This window comes from Nematolebias whitei, chromosome 15 (assembly GCF_014905685.2).
Source record: "Nematolebias whitei isolate Nwh7 chromosome 15, NemWhi1, whole genome shotgun sequence".
Lineage (NCBI taxonomy): Eukaryota > Metazoa > Chordata > Actinopteri > Cyprinodontiformes > Rivulidae > Nematolebias > Nematolebias whitei.
In genome coordinates this window covers 13,446,083-13,452,565 of record NC_056512.1, presented here as the reverse complement: position 1 = coordinate 13,452,565, position 6,483 = coordinate 13,446,083, and the positions used below count along the sequence as shown (strand labels likewise).

General features: G+C 37.6%; 1 protein-coding gene across 1 annotated transcript in view; it reads right to left on the bottom strand.

The window, feature by feature from the left end:
- Positions 1 to 304: 304 nt before the first annotated feature.
- Positions 305 to 6,483, bottom strand: part of LOC119422046 (guanine nucleotide-binding protein G(I)/G(S)/G(O) subunit gamma-5-like) — a 9,445-nt gene continuing 3,266 nt past the window's right edge. The window contains exon 3 of the mRNA XM_037689387.1: positions 305 to 380. The gene's annotated coding sequence lies outside the window, so the exon portion shown is untranslated. The remainder of the gene's footprint in view (positions 381 to 6,483) is intronic.

Here is a 6,483-nt window from a genome sequence, read left to right as displayed (position 1 = left end):
CTTTTTATACAGACACCAAACTAAAGCAAATCTTTAACTTCTTGCAAATATGTTGCAGCTTTATACAGTAATTTTACTCCATTAGAACCAAAGGGAAAAAACAAAGAAACAGTTGAATCATTTTTTTACATTTTGATCCTGGCAATTGTTTTTTGGGGAAAAAAAACTGCAACTCTTATATAAAAATATCTTTCATTGTGAAATTGCAATTTGTTTTGGTTATTAGCTGTACAGTTGTGGACATTTAAACAGTCTTCTTGTTCTTTGTCAACAGCAGTGAGGCACTTTATGAACCCACAAACATTCATCTGCTCCTTCTTGTAATGGGTGTTCTGTGAATAATTTCTGCTCAGAGACGATGGATCCATCTTCCATATTCCCTGAGGGGTGTATAAAAAGAAAATGTTAAAGATCACGACAAGACAATTAGAAAATAATCAAACAACTATAGCTTGCTTAGAAGGATTGCAGGAAAATGCAATCTTTCTTATTAGAAAACAGTTTACTCATCTACATGTGAACTTGTACATTCAGCAGCCTCAGTACCATCGGCATATAACGGTCTGTGCTCAGCAAACATTAGCATAGTAACACAAGACATTGCTTAGTTGAGAAAACAGCTATAAACTAAAAAAAGTGACATGCAGTGCCGTGTAGAGATTTAATTTAAACGTTTGTACCAATATGTTGCTTTAATTAAATAATTGCTCATTGGTGGGCATCTATCCAAAAATGTAGCTTTGCTAAGCCACATGCCGTGAACTAAATAAAAAATAGCTTTGCTAACGCTAAACAGATAAAAAAAAAATTTGCGGATGCTAACGCTAAACCGCTAAGATGACTGTCAGTCTGCGTCACACATCATCTCCTTCCACTTGAAGCTGCGTTGAGCAAGCTTAAGGGTGCCTTATGAACTCTTTGAGACACGCCCACCGACTGGAACAAACTTACGAATTTTGTAGCGTACTTAGAGTTGGAGAAACCTAATTTAGCTGAAGCTAATTCTGTTAACAGTTTCCAAAGTTAGTGAAACCACTAATCCGCTTAACAAAAAAAAATGAGTTCCACTATTAGCTGTTCGCAGATTAGCAGAACTGCGCCCACCACTGTTTTATAAGCCTGAGTAACAGTAACTTAAGAAATTTACCCTTGTTTGGCTAGTCATTGTCTTCGCTTGGAAGATGACTTTCCTCTTTCATCATGCACTGTGCTTTATGACCGGTAAGGTACTTTTGAGAACTATTAGAACAGCCAGTCGGGACATTATAGCCCCTTATCCACAGGTCTGGTTCTTGTTGTAGCCTGTTGTGTCCGGTTCTAGTGGGACCTCTATTTTTGTGTCTCACCTTTGCCTATAGTTCCCGTTTAGTGGGCGGATTGTTCACCTCTAGTGGGCGGATTGTTCACCTCTAGTGGGCGGATTATTAATATCAACGCACCTTACCAGCTGGTGGCGGTAGTGCTACATTAAGCTCTTTTCTAAGCACCACTAACATGTATTAGAAGAAGAAGAGCCGGAAAACAAATTAATTTTTGTTTTTAACAAAGAACCAAAACCTACAACAAGAACTTTATATTTGTTTATGCATATATTTATTAATCTATTTTAATATTTATATATATATGTCTTCAGCCAGAGACTTCTTCAGATCCCTTGTAAGACAGATGCTACAAGAGATCCTTCCTGCCCACAGCATCAGCATCTAGAACAACTCTTGAATGAAACCAGGATGATGAGTTACATTTAATTTCCCTCTGGGATTAAGAGTCTTTTTGTAATTTGATTTGTATATATGTATGCATGTGTATATATATATATATATATATATATATATATATATATGTGTATATATATATATTACGTACATTACATAATAACCTACATTTGATATTTAACTCAGAGCTTACGCTTACCACGCAGCTGTTTAAATTAAGCTGTCGCAAATTATCTTCATGATTGAAGTGCTGTTAAGTAATATTAAGTTAGTGCTCGTTTGTACCACAGTGAAAGTCGTGGAGAGAATTTTTGACCTTGGGCGAAAAAGATGCAGAAGCTGCTGGATCCACAGGATAGACATCATGGCCGAGGTGTTTGACATGCAATGACTGAAAACCTCCTGAATGAGGATGATTGTAAACGTAGACTACACAAGTCCTACACCTTTTTAACTCCACTGCAATGTTCATTTACAACACATGGACATTCTGTATTATGGTTACGTTTTTCAGTACTCATTACAGATAAAACCAAAAAAAATACATAAATAAAAATACTGGACTTTATTTTTAACTGAAGATGTATCACTTCTCATCCGAGGCTCTTTCTCAATTTAATGAAACGAGGAGTGTGATTCAAATTATAAAGCTGTGTTGTGCCATAAGCTTGTATTATGGAGACTGACGCATGCAGATCAATCTCCAGCAAGCTTACAGAACACCACAGCTTTATAACTTTAATCCCATATTCCTTTTTTCATTGAATTGTGAGTGCTCCTCGGATGATTAGCGAAACGTATTCAGTTTAAAAAAAAAAGTACTGTGGTTTTGTTTTTATATTTTTTGGGGGAGATTTGCCGTGTCAAGGATAACTGAGAATCTTCACTTGCATTGTTACAGGTAAAAAACAATTACTTCACTTATCTACACTATTGACGTAAAAAAACACTAAGCACTTCACTTTGATGATCAGATGGAAGCTCAAGACTTGAAATTTTTTTTTTTATTAGAAATAAAGACATTAAAAAAATTTATACACTACTTACATATGAAAACTTTACACGGTACATGTCTGGCTATTTGTGGTCTTACCTTGCAGGATCTACATTTCTATATATAAACTAAGTTCTACAATAAATATTTTTAAACATGTCTGTTTGCCATGGAACTGGCAATGGATTCCAGCACCCCAAGGAGTGCCTGATTGAAAGCAGCACTCTGTTCAGCCTCCTGCCTTCGCTGTGCTACTTCCTCTCTGCGAACATCTGCTTCCTCTCTCCTCAAGGCCATCTCCTCCCTCCTAATGGCCTTCTCCTGCTTCCTCGCTGCTGCAGCTTGGCGTTGCCTCTCCGCAGCTTCTTCTTGCCTTGCATTTTTGGCATCCTCACAAATAAAATGGAAGTGTTCCTCTCTCTGCTTCCGGTTCATCTCTTCTTGTTCAGTATGTGCAGAAACAAAGCTCTCTGCTGCACTTGTTGATCTGCGCTTTCTATTGCCTAGGAATAACACACAAGAAAATGGCTGTTAGATGATGAAGTACAGGTAGAGTTTTTTAATAAATTATTAACATTAAAGTTCCTGCTAATTGCTAATTTCAAAAGGTGTTTGTTCACAAGATCAGAAATGATTCTGTTCATAAAGCAGTCTAGTACTTTAATGATAGTAAGCAGGTGGGCATAAATAAACTACATGTAGTCATTTACAACGGTTTGTGCTAATTTAGAAAAAGAACAGAGCATCGTTAATCTGAACAAAAATCACTACACCCTGTATAATTTCAATAATAAACTTCATAAATGAAAGTTTAAGTAATAAATGAATAATGAAATTTAACATTTATACATTACAACTGAATAAACAAGTAGTTTGAATACATGCAAGGTGTTTTACAACAAAAACAAAACAACATTCATATCGACATGATCAATGTGATGTTAAACACGATTGTTGCTTCTTACCTAGTAACGGGTGCTGTTTGGTGCCGCTCTGCTGCGTGTTGCCCGGTGGCGTGGATGTGCCCGGTGGCGTGGATGTGCCCGGTGGCGTAGATGTACTCGGAGCTGGTGTGGTCGGGAAGGGTCAGAAGCGGGGAGGATTGGACAGTCAAAAGCAGAATCTGGCGAACCTTCATGTTCAGTGGGACTTTCTGCATCAAAATAAGAGTGGAAAAACAGCAACAGAGTACAGTTAGCAATGATGCTAACTAATGACGACGTAACCGCGTCAGCCTCGTTTGTTCAGAGTACTTTCAGAAAACGCAAAGAAACGGTTGCATGAGGAAAAGGAAATATGCTTAAAGTAAATAAAATACACTCACCATCAACTATTAGTTTTTTAAGCTTTCCTCTTTGCTTTGGTGTGCGATGGAGCCCTGCACCGCCATCTGCGCAGACACCTCTTGAAAAATCTTTTTATTTCGTTTCGTTCCATCTAGCTCGCGCTGCACTTGTTCATCGGCCAGCAAACAGAGAAATGCCTGAACTTCAGCATTCGACCACGGTTGTGCCATGATTATTTGTTTTACCTTATAAAATATTCCAAAATAAGCTCCTCCGATTTCTTGTTGTCTGTTATGCGGGTGAAAAAGAAAATGGTGGATTGTGATTTCCGGTGGAAGACTGAATCTCCGCCCTCCACCAATGAATACGCCCCCTGACCAATCAGTGACCTACAGTGCGCTGATGTCACAACTAGACCCTAAAAGAACCAGACCTGGGACCTCAGTGATTTAGGTCCCAAAAATGGGGTGGGTTCCACCGTTAAAGGCATTGTTGATAAATCCTGCAATCGGCCACAACTAGTTACATAGGAGTACCAAAAAGACCCGTGGATAAGGGGCTTATGGCTGCCCATCTTTGGCCTAGTTGTGGTTCTGTTGGAGGTTTCTTTCTGGTCAAAGGGAGTAACTCCTTCACTTCTTTTCACTGTTGCCAACATGCTGTTCAGCAGTGGTGGGCACAGCTAACTAAAAAGTTAGTTTTGCTAACTGCCAATTTGCTAACTAAAAATTAGCTTTGCTAACACTAAACCGCTAGACAGATAAAAAAAATAAAATAAAAATGTGGAAGCTGACACTAAAGCGAAAACTTTTATCATACACTGCTGTTGCTGACAGTGTGAGACTGTCTGTAGTGTGACAATGTTGTAAATGACAACAACTCAAAATGGTTCATAAATTATTAGTAATCCATGTCCCATTCAGAGAAGGGCTTTCAGAAATTAATCCGATCCACTGGAACCAAAGAGGTGGAGCAGAACTAAGCTGTGCTGAAGCAGATTGATGCATTCAGCGTGTGTCGGATATCTTCCTTGTGTCATTTACTATAATGAAGTAACTCACTTGGGCGATCCTCTTTGTGGTTAACTACTTTTGTAAACTAACTACAAAGTTGCTGTGCATCATCATCAATATTCTTTATCTAATGTATCAGTTTGTATTAAAGATGGGTGAAATCATGTGTGAGAGAGTCACGTCCCAGAGACAGTGTGAGCGTTGCAAAGCATGCTAGGTAGGAATTATGTGCAATATTTCTAATAGTTTACGATGAAACTTAAAGAAAGAAAATAAAGAAACTTGTCCAGATGCCATGATTTAACATTTTTTCTGACAATTTCCAATGTTTCTGAGTGTGAAAATTGGGTTTTCATGTTATTTTCTTGTTGTGGTTTGGTTTGGCTTTTAAAGTCTCTGTTATTGTCTGTAAACTGACACCATGAGTCAGAAGTTGTTCACAGTAGGTATGAGGGGGCGAGCACGGTGAGGGTGGTGGTGGTGCTTAGCTTAGCACTGCAAACCATAGTAAAACATTGTTCTGTGTAAATTACCATTCTCCTGTATGGTTTTAGTGCAGAGAACTGTTTACAAAAATTGCGGGTTTGAATTTACCAGATTTAAATTTAGCGGAAGCTAATTCTGCTAAAGGTTTTCAAAGTTAGCAAAAAACGCTAATCCGCAAAACGGAAAATTAGTTTCACAGTTTGTGTGCTCATTTTTGTAAACAAACGGCTGATGGACTCTCTGAGTTTACACTTCCTATCCTGCCTAGAAAAAAGAAAAAGACCAGAAAGAAGAACTAAAGGTAAGAGCCGTTGTGCTTTCTGTGAAGTGAAGTGGCTAATATAAACTGTTGTGATTGTGCAGATAATACAGGTGCTGCTCATAAAATTAGAATATCATGAAAAAGTTGATTTATTTCAGTAATTCCATTTAAAAAGTGAAACTTGTATTTTATATTCATTCATTACACACAGACTGATATATTTGAAATGTTTATTTCTTTTGTTGATGATTATAACTGACAACTAATGAAAACCCTAAATTCAGTATCTCAGAAAATTAGAATATTAATTAAGACTAGGGGTGCACCAATTTATCAGCCCCAATTTCCTTAATTTTGGGAAATCAGAAATTGGACAATACTTGCATGAGCAACCGATTTGACTGATTTTCAAGTTTTAACAACAATTTTCTAAACTTCTTTTATATTTCAGAGCACTACCTCATGGTCAGTTAAAATGCATCACAAACAGGAGATGTTTGTGTAATTCAGACAGAACAAACACACCTACCCCCGCCTGAACATAGGAGGCTCTGCGGTGGAAGTGGTCTACAGCTACAAACTGGATTCCAAAAAAGTTGGGACACTAAACAAATTGTGAATAAAAACTGAATGCAATGATGTGGAGTTGCCAACATCTAATATTTTATTCAGAATAGAACACAAATCACAGATCAAAAGTTTAAACTGAGAGAATGTATCATTTTAA